This window comes from Cervus canadensis, chromosome 2, assembly GCF_019320065.1.
Source record: "Cervus canadensis isolate Bull #8, Minnesota chromosome 2, ASM1932006v1, whole genome shotgun sequence".
Taxonomy (NCBI): Eukaryota; Metazoa; Chordata; class Mammalia; order Artiodactyla; family Cervidae; genus Cervus; species Cervus canadensis.
Window position 1 is genome coordinate 29,429,715 of NC_057387.1, and position 18,505 is coordinate 29,448,219.

Sequence of the window (18,505 nt, forward strand, 5' to 3'; positions counted from 1 at the left end):
CTGCATATGGGGTTTTAATTCCCTAGCATATGGGATCTTAATTCCCTGACCAGAGATCAAACCCATACCCTTGGCATTGAAAGTGTGGAGTTTTAACCACTGGATGGCCAAGGAAGTCCCAGATCATACCTTCTTTGAGCCGTTATTGCAAAACTCTTCTCTATCCCCTCCAGGTGAAGATACACAGTTTTAAGGGCATTAGCCTACTCTGGTTCCCTTTGTTTGGCAAAGCCATAAAACTGTTCTTTTCTACGTCACCCCAAACTTATCTCTGAGATTTAATTTGGTGTTAGGGTACAGAAGCCAGACTTGGTTTCAATGGGCCACATTGAGTTACATTTTATGGTAAAATGTTTAGGCTTGGTTTTGCTTGGAGTTGTGGTCTATTTTTGTTTGAGGAAAGGAGATGGGTAGTTTCATGTCATCATTAAAAAATACGAATTCATGCCCTCTGGACCTTGCCATCCTACAAGAAACACAAGTTGCCCCAGTTGTCCTCCCAGATCCTAGTTTTCCCCCTTCACCTCTAACTTTCCACCATTTGCTCCAAGAATCCAGTTCCTATTGTTATAAACAAACAAAAAAATCCCAACTGCTTCTTAAAAGGATAGTTTATGCTTATTATACTGAAATAGTTGCTATTTATATCAAGTTTTCTAGGCATGAAAAAGTGCATAGAGTAAGTATTTTTATGGCTTTAAAATATAAACAGAGTGCTCGCTTCGGCAACACATATACTAAAATTGGAACGATACAGAGAAGATTAGCATGGCCCCTGCACAAGGATGACACGCAAATTCGTGAAGCGTTCCATATTTTTACTAATGCATGTATATGGAATTTAGGAAGATGGTAACAATAACCCTATATGCAAGACAGAAAAAGAGACACAGATGTATAGAACAGACTTTTAGACTCTATGGGAGAAGGTGAGGGTGGGATGATCTGAGAGAACAGCATCAAAACATGTATATTATCAAGTGTGAAACAGATCGCCAGTCCAAGCTGGATGCATGAGACAAGCACTCGGGGCTGGTGCACTGGGATGACCCAGAGGGATGGGATGGGGAGGGAGGTGGGAGGGGGGTTCAGGATGGGGAACACATGTAAATCCATGGCTGATTCATGTCAATGTATGGCAAAAACCACTACAATATTGTAAAGTAATTAGCCTCCAACTAATAAAAATAATTGAGGGGGAAAAAAAGCAAATTAAAAGCAAAAATAAAATAAAATAAAATATAAACAGACATAACTCTATTGGTAATTGGAAAATTATCAAAATATTGGTAAGAATCAAGTTTGCTACTACAGGAATTGCAAAACAAAGATTTTTAAAGGCAATACATTGGTTGATTGATCAGGAATTATTGAACAATTAGATCTGGGGACATGGAGAGTAATTACTCTCTCATCCTTGTTGTTGTTGTTCAGTTACTAAGTTGTTTCTGACTCTTTGCAACCCCATGGACTGTAGCCTGTCACGCTCCTCTGTCCATGGGATTTCCCAAGGAAGATGACTAGAGTGGGTTGCCATTTCCTTCTCCAGAGGATCTTCCCAAGCCAGGGATCAAATTTGCATTTCCCACATTTGCAGGCGGATTCTTTACCACTGAGCCACCAGGGAAGACCTGGTGGGCTTTCTCATCCTTAGGATTCTGCTATCCCAGGCTACTGTCAGTACCACCCACCAAGGGTACCCCATCAACTCTGGAGCCAGGCATTGAGGAAGGGGTGGAGTGAAAGCCTGAGAGTGGGAGTCCAGAGGAAAAAGCAGGCCTGTGCACCTCTTTAGTTCCTAAAACCAAGGTCCCCACCAGCCCACAGTCTCTCTTTTCCTAAGAGCAGAGCACAGGCATTTTAAAGACCGTATCTGTCAAGAGATATGAACCATTTGCAGATTATTACGAAAGTTAACACAAATCTGATTATCGCCCCAGTGAACCAAATTACAGTAAATTCATCCAACAAGATTAACATCAAATAGATTTGCTGAGTTTACTGCCAGCAGCCTTGGCCAGTAGTGGAGAAAAGGCAGAGTAAACAGAGACTTCTGTTCTTTTTTTTTTTTTTTGAGACTTCTGTTCTTTTTTTAGGGCTTTCCTTCATTCTCCTTCCCTCTCCCCACTCCCTGAAACTTCTAGATCTTCAAGGGTAAGACCACATGAATCACACATGCCATTCATTCAATGATCAGCATCCATGGGGGCAGTTTCATCTGTTTTCCCCCACATCCTGCCCTGTGCTTCCCTCCTGCCAAACAGCAATCAGCCCTCTTTATCTTAGCAACTTTGTCTTTCTTTTTTCTTTGGCATTTCCTGCCCAGTGCTGCTGCTAAGTCACTTCAGTCCTGTCCGACTCTGTGCGACCCCATAGACGGCAGCCCATCAGGCTCCCCCTTCCCTGGGATTCTCCAGGCAAGAATACTGGAGTGAGTTGCCATTTCCTCCTCCATTCCTGCCCACTGGGGAGTCCTAATTGAGCCAAGAGTTGGAGCTGAGATGAAAGTGTTTTTTCTTCCCAGAGGTCTGGGTATGGGTTGAGTGTGAATTGACCAGTAACTGGGCACAGCCTGGTGGTGGTCCTGCCTCATCATTACACAACTCAGAAATTTAATCAAGATCTAAATCTAAAGCCATTCCCCTTTGGAGTGACCTGCCCAGCTTTCTCTTTGTCATTTGATTTCTAAATCTTTCTTTAGTATACTAGAAAAGTGGGACTGGCCATTAGTCGCAAATGTCGATTATCACCCTGTAAGTGATGTCACATAACTAACAGCATCTCCTTTAACTTCACCACAGCCTAGCTGGGGAGGTGGATTGTTATCTCTCTTTTACAGAAGATGAAGGTGAGGCTCAAAGGATACCAAGCCAGGCTGGGATTCTGATGAGACCTCAGTGGACTCTGCGCATGCTCTGCCACATACCCTTGGCATTTACCTCCACACTCCAAGGATGCCACTTAGAACATCTGCATGTCTGGCAAACCAGAAGTACCAGAGGGTTGAAGGAGCAGCCCTCCACAAATGACAACAGGGTAGGGCATAAGAACCTAGCCTCCTCGTCCTCAGTTGAGATGACTCTACAGCATGCGCCACACCAACTCCTATGGCTCCCCAGCAGGATAGGACTCCAGGTGTCCACAGTGGTAACTGGCTTGGGACCAGCCCTTTATTGGCTTTCTTTCTTTCCTTATCTCACTTTCCCAACCCTCACAAATGTTTCCTGGGATCACCTCCCCAAAACATTCTGCATCCACATCTATGTCTCAGGGTCTGCTTAAGCAAAACTCAAGCTAAGACAAATCACTTCAATTTTTGTTGCTCTAACTTCTGGCCCTGCGTGGTAGCAACAACAGCAGTAGTTGAGGGGAGCAGTAGTAGGGGAGCAGGGCTGCCCCAGAGCCTCCATCAAGGTGGGTTCCAAGTAGAATGACCTGCCCCCAAAAGAAGGTGCTAATCTCACTACTGACCAGTGTGGGATGAGTCAGGTGTGCTGGTGAAAGGGCAATGGAGAGAATATGGCACTGTAAGTCAGGACACCTCGTATGAGATAGTGAAAAATACTTCGCAAAAACCCAGGTTCGTAGTGCGTTTATTCAACTTTTAAAAAATGTCTGCTTTTCAGTTGATAATCCTAGCTGAGTGATCTCAGGCAAACCACTTAAACACTCTATATTGTTCACCCATCCATTCATTCCTCAGACATTTCTAAAGCTGTGTGGCAGGTACAGTGCTAGGTGCACAGAGGTAGAGATGTTTCTGCTCTCTGGGAGCTCCCAGCCTGGAGGGGCAGACCCACGAGGAGGACATGGAGGGACCTCCCATAAATCAGACCGGGCAGCAGTAAATAGAATTCTATGTAATGGTATTTGACAGCTGATGAGGCACATTTACAATGATTTATTCGGCAGGTGTTTATTGAGCTTCCATGCCAGGGACTCTTCCGGGTGCTGGGAACACAATAATTAACAGGGAAGACATACTTCTGTTCCCTGGAGCATGAAGTGTGTCGGTCAGACAAGTAAACAGGAAATTTCCATCATCACACCTCACCCTCAGAATAGCCATGTGAAGTAGACAAGGCTGAGATTCTGCTCCCAATTTATAATTTAGGAGACTGAGTTCCATAGAAGAATGATGACTTGCTCAAAGTCACAGTTAGATCATGGTGGCACCAGGACCCCATGAAGGTCCCACCCCAACTCCAAGCCATTGGCTTTCCAGAGACAAATGTTACACCAGACAAATGTTACAAATGTTACCCTAATCAGAGTTAGAATAAAGGAAGCCAGGGGGACCTCAGAAGGTGTGAGGAAGATGGGGGTGGTGGCCCTGAATGCCCCAGCAATGCCCCCCAAGCAGCAGATTTAGGAGCAATTAGACAAATGAGCTTGGAACTCTCTGGCCACAAATCAATCAGGAGGGTCTTCATTTTTCACAATAAATCCCTTCCACTGTCTCCAGCCCCTTCAGAAAGGTTTGCCTCAGGCTTCCTCAGACACTGATTCATTTGTTCTGGGAGGAAATAACCCATTCTTGGGTTCTTTCGTGATCCTACCTCCTTCCATAGCTACCATATGCTTCCTTCAAGCCTAGAAATAAGAAGACTGTAGGGGATAAAAACAAGCCTGCAGATAGGCTGCCACTGATCTGAATGTCCCATATGGAAATCTTCCCTTGAAACATGGCTTTGGGGGTGGTAGAGACAGGTTGCCAAAGCCTCTGATAAAATACAAACAGCTATGGGAGGTGGCTTTAACTGGAAATGTGGAAGGGGAGTCATGAATAATCTGGCCTTTCATCAAGCAGAGCCAGATGTTGGGGCTGGTGGAGAAGGGCTCATAGGGAGCAGGAATGACAGATTCGCAAACTCTTTTCTAGGAGTAGGAGAAACAGGTTTCCAGGTACAGTGTGAAAATCTCAGGCCAGGGTCAAGGGAATGACCTTGGGTACATTCTGTCTAGGCAGCCAAAATCCTTAGCTAGAGACGCCCAATAACCAGCTTAGAGGCTCTGCATTCAATTCTACTCTGTGTGCAGGGGTGGGGGTGGGAGGTGGACCTTCCCATACCAACAAACAATAGGGTTTCTGCAAATATAATCAAGTTAAATGAAGTCATACTGGATTAGAGTGGAATGTAATCCAGTGACTGGTGGCCTTAACAGAAGAGAGAAATGTAGACAGAGAGACAAAGAAAGCCAGGCCACGTGATGACAGAGGCAGAGACTGGAGTAATACAGGTCCAAGCCAAAGAATGCCAAGGATTCACCACCAGAAGCTAGAAAGAGTCAAGGCAGGATTCTTAGAGCAATCAGAGGGAGGCAGGGCCTTGCCAACAGTTAGATTTCAGACTTCTAGCCTCCAGAAATGTGAAAGTAAATAAATTTCTAAGTCACCCAGTTTGTGACACATGTTGTTACAGCAAACCCAAGAAAGTTAATACAGAGAGATGAATAAATATATAAGTAGTTACTCATGTTTTTAAAACTAAATAATGGAACAACTAATTAGCTGTTGGGTGATCTAGGAACAACATCTTAGAATGACTGGGGGGACTTGACTCTGTGCCATGTGTCTCTGACAGGCTTAACCAGGCATGTTCCCAAGCATGAATGAGTAAGCAGGAATAGCCAAGAAGCCTTAATGACTGGGTTTGAAACTGGCATACCATTGCTTCTGCTTCATTCTGTTGACCAAAGATAGACACGAGACCAGCCTAGATTCAAAGGCAAGTAAAACAAACTTACCTTCTTTAGGGAAAGACTGAAAAAGACACATGGCAATACGGTGTGTATGCAGAAACACACAGAGTGAAGAATTCGAGCCATTAAAGCAGTCTACCCCACCAAAATATATAGAGGGATGAAGCAAGTGAGTCATTATACTCATGTTTTTATGATAAAATTTCAGAATAAGAGGCAAGAGATAAAAGCCCAGTACGATGCAAACACAAAAACCCAGGAAGTTAAGGATAAATTCTCTCATAAATATTTTGAAACAACAGTATAAACTCTAACAAAGAGAAAAATAGATTTTATTTTTTATTTAATTTTTAAGAAATACCATATTTTAAAAATTTTTCTAAGAAATATGTATTTCTCAGCTCTGTTCAAAAAGACCTAGAAGCCTTCCGTATAGCACAAGGAACTATATTCAATATTCTGTGATAAATCGTAATAGAAAAGAATATAAAAAAAGAACGTCTATATGTGTATAATGAGTTACTTAGCCATACAGCAGAGATTGGCACAATGCTGTAAATCAATTATACTTCAATTAAAACATTGATAAGTTTTTTAAAAAACCTAGAAGCAATGCCAAGTCTGTAGCAAGGAGGACTGCTGCTAATCATGCTGTTCTCAAATATACTTCCTACTAAAAGGAACCAAGACTAATTGGAGAAATGGGTAATTCTAGTCTGGAGCTGGAGATGTACATTATAAGCCCAAGTCTTCTTGTCTGAAACCAATGGCAACTCTTAAAGACTTCTGGGGTTATGTCAAAAAGACACAGCGGTCAACATGATCAGGCCCCACTAGCCAATGGTGGGAAATATGAGCATCAAAAAAACAGTGAGAGCAACGGACTATGACATGTCAAATGTAACAAATCAAAGAGTTCATATTTATACTTTAAAAGAAAAATTCATCATTTGTCACCTTTGGAGGTTTTGGGGACACTAAATCAGTCTTCTAAAAATTATTAAATAAAAAGAAAAAAGTCAATGAAACATTTATCCTGCCTTTCTTGTAAAAACTGTATTCAGGTTAACCACATTATGGTCATCTAATAGTCATTAATTATGGTTAACCACATTAATTGAAGAACCATAACTAATAATTTCAGAAGAAATTATTAAAATAGAAAACCACCATCCTTCTAACTCATGATAAAATAATAAATCTAGGTGACCATTATGCTTTTTGTTCCATTATCAATCTTAACTTCAATAAAAGTGGGACAAACAAATATCATGTCCCCCTATATAACATAAGGGGGACATATATATAACATATATATATAACATACTATATAACATAAGTTTCAATGCATTTACTGAAAAATGTGAAACAGAATCTAACTGTCTTTACTTGTGTAACCCTAGAAGCAGACCCTGAAACTAGGATTCATTTTAAGCAGCTTAGTTGGGAGATGACCCCAGAAAACTCAGTAAGGGGGTGGGAAGGAGAGACAGGTTGGGTAATACCCAACCTCACTGGAAACAAATTGACAGTGTAGAATACATTTCAGAGTTATCCCAATTGAGCGATGAGGAAGCTGGAGACTTTATTCACCAACACATGGCACATTGGTTGAAGACTGTGTGGAACCCTACACCAAGGTCACAGGTGCAAGGCCTTGGACCAAGGCCACAAATGTGGAGCCCCTCACTAAGGTCATCTCTGGAACTGACTGAGCCATAGCAACGGTTGCCATGAGTCCCCCTGATCTAAACTAGCCAGCTCCCTGACCCCATTTCCTGGTGGCTCAGATGGTAAAGAGTCTGCCTGCAATGTGGGAGACCTGGGTTCGATCCCTGGGTTGCGATGATCCACTGGAGAAGGAAATGGCAACCCACTCCAGTATTCTTGCCTGGAAAATCCCATGGATGAAGGAGCCTAGCAGGCTACAGTCCATGGGGTTGCAAAGAGTTGGAAACGACTGAGCGACTTCGCTTTCACCTTCATAGCACCCTAACCAATCACCTAATGCCACCCTTCCAGGAGGAATTTTCTTCGTCTTGAGGCTGTAAAAATCGGCTACTAACCCATGAAAGGGGTCAGCTCTCCCTGTTCTATCAGGAGGTTGGCCCACTGTGCTTCAGCACCCTCGTTATCTCTGCTTTTTGTTCTAAATAAACTCACTCCTTTCTGTGTCTGGAAATTCTGTGTTTCTTCCTCAAATTAATGACTTTAAAGAATGGGGGAGAGGTCAAAGACATTTAGAACAGACTTGTGGTTGCCAGGGGGTGGTGGGAGAGGGATGGAATGGGAGTTTGGGGTTAGTAGATGAAAACTATTACATATAGAATGGGTGAACAACAAGGTCCTACTGCATAGCACAGGTAACTATATTCAATATTCTGTGACAAACCAGAGTAGAAAAGAATAAAAAACAGAATATAGATATAGATTGATATACATATACATATAAACTGAATCACTTTGCTCTACAGCAAAAACTAACACGACATTGTAAATCAACTATATTTCTATTTTTAAAAAACCCAGGGGAGTAGTATAGATTAAAAGAGACTTAAGACTTGTATCAACCAAATACAACATGCAAACTTTGGATCCTCATTTACACAAAAGAACTGTAAAAAGACATGCTGGGATCAGAAAAAAATTGAGCATAGACTGACTATTAGATGATATGAAGACACGACTGTTAATTTAATTGAGTGTGATTCAGGAATGGTGGCAATGTTATTTTTTAAGTCCTTATCTGTTAGAGATTTTAAGAATAGCTGAAGCAAATATGGCAAAATGTTAGCAGTTATTAAATACAGGTGATGAGTGTATGGAAATTCATTATACCAGTCCCACCTACTTTTCCATCTATCCAAAGTTTTATAAGAGAGAAAAAGGGGAAGGAGGAGGGGGAGAAGGAGTGAGGGGGAAGGGGGACACCAGACTACCTGGGTTTGAATCTTGGCTCTAGGACTTTCTAGCTGAGTATAAACTTGAATAAGTTACTTTAACTCTCTGCATTTTTCCATCTGCAAAGTAGTCTAATAATAGTGCCTAATTCATAAGGCTGGAATTCATAAGGATTAAGCAGTTAATATCAGTAAAGTGCTTAGAACAGTGCTCAGTAGAATTAGCTATTAGTATTCCACCGGGAGAGAAGTCCAATGTACTGCACGCTGGGAATTCGGACCTCTGGACCAATCAAACCTGACTTGGGGGTGAGGCTCAGCACACACGCGGCAGCTCTCTCTGGAATGGCTAAGTGAAGAGGAAGCAGTGTTCTGGGAATGGTTGTCTCAAGAGAAGGAAAGTGGGGACTTCCCTGGTGTCCCAGTGGTTAAGGCTTTGCCTTCCAATGCACGGCATGTGGGTTCAATCCCTGGTCAGGGAGCTGAGATCCCACATGCCTCGCGGCCAAAAAACTAAACCACAGAGCAAAAGCAATACGGTAACAAATTCAATAAAGACTTTAAAAATGGTCAACAAAAGAGTTACCTTAAAAAAAAAAAAGACAGAGAGAGAAGGAAAGTGTAGTACTGGGCAGATGAAACATTTGCAGAGGGGGTGCACTTCACCACCAGGAAAGACGCAGAAGATACTCACAAATGCACTGTGGGAGGGAGGGTGAAGCAGAGCCCGGAGGTTTCCGGAGTGTCCCTTGGAGAGCACCAGGGAGAGAAATGGGGAAGCAAGGGCTAGTGTTTCTTTCTCTGCAACTGCCACAGGGGACTCCAGGGGCTGGGCATCGGGTGCAGCACACACTCAGGAGTGAGGCCCTGCTGGCGACTGTCGCTGTGAATGGCTGCAAGTGAGGCCCCTCATGCTGCTTCTAATGACTCGTTCAGCAAGACAAGTGGTGTACACATTTCAAAAAGCTTATAAGACCAACTGTATATCTTCCTGCCTCCCCTCGAGCCTCTGAAACCAAAGGAGGCATTAATGCCCCACCCTGAAAAAGAGGTTTATGTTTTAGTTCCTCCCCAGCACACTCAAGACACTTAGTCCAAGTGAGAATAGCTTTTGTAGAATGGCTTTAGAGTAATCTGGTCTCCTTTCCCTCTCTCAGGGATCCTGGCAGGTGGAAAGCCCTTTGCTAGGTTCAGGGGAGAAAACTTACTAACACTCCCTCAAACAGCCTGCTGGGCTCTTAAGAGAATTCTCTGGCGAGGGGAGGCAACTGCTGCTGTTTTTTCTCACGTTTCACCCCAAACTGACCATTTTCAGTCTCTCCTGGACTCGAGTGCCTTTTGGGTGAGCACCAGCCTTGATACACACATTTCCAGGAGCTTGGGAATGAATAGAACAGTGTGGGACAATGGCAGGAAGAGTTACTTTGCAGTTGGGCAAACTGGTTTCAGGTCCTAGCTCTGCCTCCTAATTGCTTATTTACTCATTTGTTTATTTATTTATTTTCCTTGGAAAAGTTAGTTAACCCCTCTGAGCCTGTTTTCTTACTTGTAAAATGGGAATAATAATGAAACCTTGACTACCCATGGCTGCTGTGAGATCAAGTGTGATAATGGGAGAGCAGAGGAACTCCTCAAAATTTAATTTTATGCAGAGCCCCAATATAAAACAGATTGCTTACATGAATACCTGTGGTTGTTCATATAATTTATATGAATCCACAGTTTACATTTTATAAAAATACATGTGCTTTTTAAGTTAAGATTTATAATATTAATAACATTTAGGCTCAATTAATCTACGACAAAGGAAGAAGAAAGAAGAAAGCACAGTCTTTTCAGTAAGTGGTGCTGGGAAAACTGGACAGTTACACATAAAAGAATGAAATTAGAACATTCTCTAATATCACATATAAAAATAAACTCAAAATAGGTTAAAGACCTAAATGTAAGACTGGATACTATAAAACTCCCAGAGGAAAACATGTGAAGAACACCCTTTGACATAGATTGAAGCAGTATCTTTTTGGATACCTCTTCTAAAGTAAAAGACATAAAGCAAAAATAAACAAATAGAACCTCATTAAACTTACAAACTTTTGCACAGCAAAGGAAATCATCAACAAAACCAAAAGACAACCTACTGACTGGGAGAAAATATTTGCAAAGGATATGACTGATAAGGGATTTATATCCAGCATGTATAAATAGCTCATACAGCTCAACATTAAAAAACAAACAACCCAGTTTTAAAGTAGGCAGAACGGTGAAGGAAAGTTACATGGCTCAAAATAGCCTGGAGTTAAAACTTCCTTCCAGGTCCTCTCCACTATTCTATACAAAACAAAGAACTCTCTTACCTGAAGAAAAAAAATGGACATTAAGGTTGATTACACCCAGCTCCCAGCCAGCCCAGCCTCTGGCCGATCTCCAGAATTCCTTGCCCCAGCCATTTAAGAGATAACTACTCTGAATAACCCTGGAGAAGAACAGGCCCCCTTAAGACAGTAGATTTCCACATATATGCCATATCTTTTCTTGGGTTAGTGCAGCAGCTCACTAATCTGACTGCTGCCCCTTCTCGCCTCATTAAAGGTGATCTGTTCCTGTAAAGTGCCGGTCTCATTCTTTTTCTGAACCTCGCCTTCTCTAACTCCCTTACCCTATAAACCGAATAGATTTTTTCCAAAGAGGAAATGTAGTTGACAACAGGGATATGAAAAGATGCTCAATGTGGCTAATAATCAGGAAGACGAAATCAAAATCACCCTGAGATATCACCTCACACCTGTCAGATGGCGATTATCAAAAGTCTGCAAATAACAAAATGTATGCAAGGATGTGAAGAAAAAGCAATACTTATACACTACTGATGCAGATGCAAATCGGTGTATCCACTGTGGAAAACAGTTATGAAGGTGTCTCAAAAGACTAAAAATAGAACTAACAGACCCAGCAATTCTGCTTCTGGGTATATATCTCCCCAAACCCCAAAACCACTAATTCAAAAAGATACATGCACCCCAATGTTCATAGCAGCATTACTCACAATTGCCAAGACATGGAAACAACCTGTGTCCATTAGCAGATGAATGGATAAAGAAGAGATAATATATATATATATATACAATGGAATACTACTCGGCCATAAAAAAGCCATCTGTACCAACATGGCTGGACTTGGAGGGCATTATGCTAAGTGAAATAAATCAGACAGAGAAAGATAAATACTGTATGATATTGCCCATATATGGAATCTAAAAAACACAACAAACTACAATGAATATCAGTGAATATAACATAAAACTACTTAATATAATGTGAAACTAGTGAATATAATATAAGAGATGCAAACACAGATACAGAGAACAAACTAGTCATTACCAATGGGGGAAGGGCAGTATACGAGTGGGTGTAAGATAAGTTCAAGGATGTATTGTACATTTTGCAATAACTTTGTAAATGGAAAATAACCTTTAAAATTTTTATAAACCTTTAAAAACTTTTAAATAAAAATTTAAAAATTGAAAAATATTAACTTATTAAAGTCAATAACTATAATAAGAGATTTCTTTGATGAATAGAAAGATTTTTAAATTGAGATATTGGGCAATAGTTGCAATCTCATGTATCCTGTTTATTTCTCAACTTTATTTTGTTACACAGAATAAAAATCTTAATTCACAAACATTAGTAGTTGTAAATAACAGCAGTGTTGCAAACCTAGCAATTTTAGGGTCCTCTTTAAATCTTTAATAACAGAAGTCTCAAAGAAGAATAAAGAGGATTTTCCTTCAAATAGAATCAGTGTAACAATTTCCAATAGCAGCTTAAATTGATGGGTGGACCCGATCTGTTCTGGAAGCCAGTAGACAACTGTGGTGTGGTGAAAAGAGCACTAAACTCAGAATAAGGAGTCCCTTGGCTTCCAGGTGGTATTGGTGGTAAAGTATCCGACTGCCAACATAAGAGAAGCAAGAGACGTGGGTTTGATCCCCGAGTTGGGAAAATCCCCTGAAGTAGGAAATGGCAACCCACTCTAGTATTCTTGCCTGGAAAATGCAATGGACAGAGGAGTCTGGAGGACTACAGTCCATTGGGTTGCAACAGCTGGATATGACTGAGCACACAAGGAGCCCCTTAACAGGGAGGCTGAACAAGAACCTGGCCTCTTAGAGCTGAGGTTTTCTCATCTGTAAATGGACGCAGTAACTTGCAGGTTGTGGCAAGGATTTTGCAAAACTATGTATGTAGAGTACCTAATGCTGAACCTCACAAATTATTACTTAATCTCAAGTTTGGGGTTAGCAGCAAACTCTTATATACAGAATGGATAAGCAACAAAGTCCTACTGTATAGTTTGTTGTTTAGTCGCTGAGTCATGTCAGATTCCTGTGACTCCCTGGACTTTAGCCCGTCAGCCTCTTCTGTCCATAGGATTTCCCAGGCACAGGGAACTATATTCAATATTCTGTGATAATGGAAAAGAATATAAAAAAAGAATGTGTATATATATCAGTTCAGTTCAGTTCAGTCGCTCAGTCCGACTCTTTGTGACCCCAAGGACTGCAGCATGCCGGGCCTCCCTCTACATCACCAACTCCCGGAGTTTACATGCAACTGAATAACTTTGCTGTGCAGTAGAAATTAACACAACATTGTAAATCAATTATATTTCAATTAAAAAATTATTGGAACATCCCTGGTGGTCCAGTGGCTAAGACTCCCAATGCAGGGGCCCAGGTTTAACCCCTAGTCAGGGAACTAGATTCTGCATGCCATAACTAAGAGTTCCCCTGCTACAACTAAAGATCCCACATGCTTCAACAAAGATCTGGCACAGCCAAATAAATAAATTAAAACAAATTAAAAACAAAAAAAGTACCTTTAAAAATCATTACTTGTACCAAGATATACTTCAATAGAACACAGTCTTTGAAATATACTAACAGACACCAGGAGTAGGGGAATGAGGAAAGCGTGAGGAAGTACATAAGAAGACTAAGGTCACTATCTGAGACATCCTAGCGATCCAGTCAACAGGATCTAGTATTATTTCACTCTTGAGAGTTGAAAGGGACCTGCGGAGTCATCTAAGCAGCCCTAGCACAGAAGAACTGCTCAAATGACTCACAGATTTGTGAGGAATCACGTGCTGATGTTTAGCCAGCGAGTTTGAAGATGATCTTCTGTACAGAAAAAGTTAACTGATCCAAAATATAATGGACATCTTTCATTCTTGCCTCCCTAGCATCCATTTTCCTTTTATGTTTACAAGCACCCATTTTTCTTCTACCAGTTGCAGTCCCTGAGATTATGTGAGGGCAGTCTATTGTAGTTCCATAGACAGATATGTGAACCAGGCTTGGCCAACCAGAGCATTGCATCTGGGGCTGACACCATTGACTGGCAAACCCCAACTCCCATTCCCAATCCCCTTCTCCCTAACCCACTTCAGTTAGAGAGTCTGGAAGAGCAAAATATTCTTCCTAGCCTTCTTTAAAAGTAGGAGTAGGTTTGTAACCCAGTTATGGCCCATAGGGGCTTCCCTGGTGGCTCAGCAGTAAAGAATCTGCCTGCAATGCAGAAGACCCAGGTTTGATTCCTGGGCTGGAAAAATCCTCTGGAGGAGGGCATGGAAACCCACTTCAGTATTCTCGCCTGGAGAATCCCATGGACAAAGGAGCCTGGCAGGCTACAGTCCACAGGGTTGCAAAGAGCTGGACATGACTGAAGCAACTGAGCAAGCATGAACATATGGCCCATAAATTTTAGACAGAAGAAATCTGCCAGGAACTTGGGGGAAAGCTTATTCTTAGAGGAACACTTGATATTAATGCCTTGTCTTCTCTTCTTATTGCCTCAAACCTGCCTGTGATTTTTGGAGCTGCAGCAGACATTTTATAACCATGAGGTAAATGCTAAGAACATTTTCAAATATCAATCCATTGCTGAACCACTAAATCAACAGAAAACAAACAGAAAAGCTCCCTATTTTTTAAACCTCTTATCTTTGTGCTGGTAGTCAAGTTCCCTGTTGCTTACAGCTAAATGCATTTCTAACAGAGCATCTTCACTAATGGCAATCATTATCAAAGCCATAAAGAAAAATAGAGATCACTATGGATTACTAATAATTTTTATAGTCTTCTTTGTAAGTTTCAGTATTTTAAATAAGCTTTTAGTAGGCATGTATTTACTTGGTAATCTGAGGGGAAAATGAAGATTGAAATAATTAGAAAGCAACAAACCAAACTTTCAAGACCCAAAGGCTAGAAGCAGCCTGATCCACAGTCAGAAGTCAGTTTCAGATGTGACCTTATTTAATGAGTGGAAATAATATTTTCTAAGTATCTACTTCATATGGATATTGTTAGGATTAAATAAGACAGTGTTTATAAATGTACCTGGTGTAAATAAAGATTCACTTTTTGTGCTTCCTATTGAAGCGGGAGTTAGATATAAGAGACTGGGGGTTAGTGGGTATAGGAATGAAAGATTGGGGATAAGAGCCCGAACAGCTACCCTGAGATCACACCCCATACTCCTAGTGCCTATTTGCACCTCATTCTGGGTAGTCTCTGCTGTCTCTTTGAAGCAGACAGCCCAGCCCATTTCACAAGCCTCTTTGAAAAGGGAAATTCCACTCCAACTCCATCTTTAGTCTCACTCATCTCTGGGATCCGACCCTTTAGTTGTTGATACTTGGTCTTTTTCACCTTCATGAAGTATGTGTATCCTTAAGGTAATTTTACAGAGTTCACAGAGTTACTCCCTTTCTCCTTGCCTTCCCTGAAGCATTTTTCTGGCCTCTATAGCTCTGTGTCTGTGTCTCTCTTCCACCCTCGTCTTTCTCCCTCTCTGGAGGCTAATTAGCGTTCACAGATATGTTCTTTATAGCTATATCTTCAATGTTTAAAAAATGTGAACGGCAAGTGAGGTTTCTAGTCTAAAGTTTCTCCTTTGAAGTCTTTTAACAAGTCACCAGGGACTGATGAAGGCGTAGAAGTAATGTCTAGAATACTGAGACAGGATCTGAGAGCTGTGGCTGATGAAGGGTGCCATGCCCTACAATTCTCAGACAAACCTTGAGCAATCCCCTCGGAGGTTTCCTCCCAAGCTTTCTGGAGACCTCTGCAAGAAGGATGGAGAAGGCAGGCTTCACCTACAGAGAGATCACGGCCACACAGATTCTCAGAGCCCCACTGACACAGAGCTACATTCCACTTGCTCACTCTCCCACACCGTGCACTTCCACGGTGCATGTACAAGGATACACACCTGCCCCCAACGTGTCATATATACTGTTCCACATATAGGTCTGCGCTCACACTCAGTCCACAGACCAGAGACACACAGTAGCTATTTGCTGTGTGCTACACATTGTTCTCAAATCATTATACAAACTGTAAGCAGTAGAAGCTACTAACTGCCTTTTCCTGGATGAGGAAACAGGCTCAGAAATGTGAAGTCACTTGCCTGAAGTCACAGAACTGGTAAACTGCAGCGTGTGCTTCTGTGTGCTCATTCACTCAGTCGTGTCTGACTCTGCGACACCATGGACTGTAGCATGGGTTTCCTAGGTGGCACTAGTGGTAAAGAACCCACCTGTCTGTGCAGGAGATGGAAAAGATGTGGGTTCGATCCCTGGGTCAGGAAGATCCCTTGGAGAAGGGCATAGCAAGCCACTCCAGTATTCTTGCCTGAGAATCCCGTGGTCAGAGGAGCCTGGCAAACTACAGTCTACAGCGTCACAAAAAGGTGGACATGACTAAAGTGACTTACCACGCACGCACGGGGTGTAGCATGGTAGGCTCCTCCGTCCATGGGATTTTTCAGGCAAGAGTGCTGGAGTGGGTTGCCATTTCCTTCTCCAGGGGATCCTTCTGACTCACTAGACCCTAATCTCAAGTTGGTCTGGTTCTTCCACTGTGCTGCGTTGCCTTCTGGCTCAAAGCTGGGCTCTAATACAGATTAGTTAGTGTAAAGAACACTCAAGCTTATAGGTCTTGATGGGAAGAAGCCGTTTTTTTCTGTCAGACAATTTGATTTTCTGCAGAAAGGAAGCTTGGTGCTTAAATAAGCTTCATCAGTATTTTCTCTCTCTCCCTCCTCCTCTTAATATTTGCTGGAACCTGAATTTTAATTGAAAATAAGCTTTAACCATTCACTTAATTAGTCAGTAGAAATCATTTCAGTCAAATGGCAGAGAATATATCCAGAGAGAAATGCGGAGCTGAGCCACTTCCTTCAGCCCCTTGTCCAGTCCGGGAGCAGCTCCTACAGCATCCATGGAGCAGGGACCTCCACAACTTCAGAGGAGCCACAGCCTCCAGCAGCTGGCAGCAGCTACATTAAACATAAGTTAATGTTGTTTCCTCCAGCTCCAGACTTGGGGGAAGTCATGATTCAGAGATGAAGGAATAGACATAATTATTTGATTCATTTTCTAATAAAATGAACTTAAAAATTATCAGAGGAAGGAGAAACACATCTAACATGTTTTTAACACTTAGTCTCCCACAACTACCCCTCTGCAAATCCTAGAATGGAAGAATAGAAAGGCATCTATTAACGTGGGCTGTTAGAGGAAGGTCTCCTGTGATGCTAAACGTACTCATCACATGCAGACCTGTGTGCATGTGTATGTGTGTGTACATACACATGCACACACACATACTTCAAAAAGACATGCAGAGCCTTGGGCATATTCCTCAGAACATGGCGGCAATTCAACAAGCATTTATAAGATTAGACTCCATCTGTAAGAAAGAAAATAGAATGAAAGCAAACAGAAATCCATTTTTGTTGAATAAACAGATCAATGATCAAATAAATATTTGTTCCTGTAACAGATACATATTGAGCAACTGTTACCTGCCAGGCACAGTGTTTGGAGGCTGGAGCTATACAGCAAACAATAAATAAAGCACAGCCCCTGGCCTCAGTGTGCTTACAGCCTGTTGGAAGGGAAAAACAAGTAAACAGGCAACTTCAAACCCCTGTGATAGATGCTGTAATCTCAACTCTGTTCAGGCTTACATTCCACCTTTTTGTCCCCAGATTGGTTTACAAATCACACACAGTCCCAAGCAAAATCCCAGCAGGGCTTTTTGTAGAAATCGACAAGCTAAATTACAAAATTCATATGGAAAAGTAAAGGACCTGGAATAGCCGAACAACTTTAAAAAGAAGAACGAAACTGAAAAACCAACCTGATTTCAATACTTATTATACAACTAAGGCAATCAAGACATTGTGGTCTTGGCATCAAGTGTGCCTGGGAAGTGGAATGTGAGTGGTCATTGAGAGAAGAGATTACATAGGCGTGCCATGCCATAGTCTGGGATTCTGTTCTGTTTCTATCTCCAGCTAGCTGTGTCTCTGTGCTTCATAGCAGGGGGAAATAAGATAATGGCTAGCTGGAGAAGACTTTTGAGAGTCCCTTGGACAGCAAGGAGGTCAAGACAGTCAATCCTAAAGGGAATCAACCCTGAATATTCACTGGAAGGACTGATGCTGAGGCTGAAACTCCAATACTTTGGCCACCTGATGAGAAGAGCTGACTCAATGGAAAAGACTCTTGATGCTAGGAAAGATTGAGGGCAGGAGGAGAAGGGGGAGACAGAGGATGAGATGGCTAGATAGCATCATTGACTCAATGGACATGAGTCTGAGGAAACTCTGGGAGACAGTGAAGGACAGAAGCCTGGTGTTCTGCAGTCCATGGGTCGCAAGAGTCAGACACGACTTCGCGACTGACCAACAACAGTGTTTTCTCACAGCTCAGAGAGGCCATGTCTCTGAATCAGGCCAACTGTAAGGGGGCACAGTTATGGTCTACACCATCAGCCTCTCTGCTGCTATTTCCTCTCCTGCACTGTGGGGATAAGTGTCGTACCTCC

General features: G+C 42.0%; 1 non-coding gene across 1 annotated transcript; it reads left to right on the forward strand.

Annotated features, from left to right (window-relative positions):
- Window positions 1–713: 713 nt before the first annotated feature.
- Window positions 714–820, forward strand: LOC122437426. The gene has a single exon (XR_006268254.1). It is a non-coding gene; the product is annotated as a U6 spliceosomal RNA (small nuclear RNA).
- Window positions 821–18,505: the final 17,685 nt, after the last annotated feature.